The sequence below is a fragment of the Mus musculus genome, chromosome 5 (assembly GCF_000001635.26).
Source record: "Mus musculus strain C57BL/6J chromosome 5, GRCm38.p6 C57BL/6J".
Classification (NCBI taxonomy): domain Eukaryota; kingdom Metazoa; phylum Chordata; class Mammalia; order Rodentia; family Muridae; genus Mus; species Mus musculus.
In genome coordinates, this window is record NC_000071.6 from 109,858,272 (window position 1) to 109,859,189 (window position 918).

Consider the following 918-nt stretch of genomic DNA (forward strand, 5'->3'; position numbering starts at 1 on the left):
AGGCAGGCCAATTTCTGAGTTCGAGGCCATTCTGGTCTACAGAGTGAGTTCCAGGACAGCCAGGCCTACACAGAGAAACCTTGTCTCAAACACACACACACACACACACACACACACACACACACACACACACACACATACACACACAAACAAACAAACAAACAAACAAACAAAATTGATTTACTTGTGTGGGTGGGTGTGAGTTCTTGCACACATGAGTACCATGGTACACACACAGAGACAAGAGGGCAACATTCAGAAGTTAGTCCTCTCCTTCTACCATATCTATTCTGGGACTAAAACTCAGATCATTGATCCACTGAGACATCTCTCTGGCTCTAAATAAATTCTTTAAATCTATATTTATATCCCTCAAAGTTTCTATATTCACATTGACTAGAAAACAAAGTAAAAGATATATAGTTTGTTTTCTGTATTATAACCACATGCCACAGCCTGGGTAATTTTTTAGAGAAAATGGATTTGTTGGGCTCATGACTCTGGAGACTGGGAGTTTGAAGAACACAGCAACAGTATCTGATGAGGGCCCTCTTGCTACATCATAACATGATAAGGGCGTCATTTAGTGGGGCAGAGCAACTGTGATAATGAGGTTTCTCTACTTGTCCTTATAAAGCCACTTGTGCCATCATGGGGATTCTATTCATGATCATATCTAAACTCAAGTTACTGGGCAGGTATTGAAAACACTGAGCAAGGGCTGGAGAGATGGCTTGGAAGGTAAGAGCACTGACTGTTCTTGCAGAGGTCCTGAGTTCAATTCCCAGCAACACATGGCACTTCACAACCATCTGTAGGGTGATCTGATGCCCTCTTCTGGTGTGTCTGAAGACAATGACTGTGCTAGTATACATAAAGTAAATAAAATCTTTAAAAAAAGAAAACACTGAGCAAAAC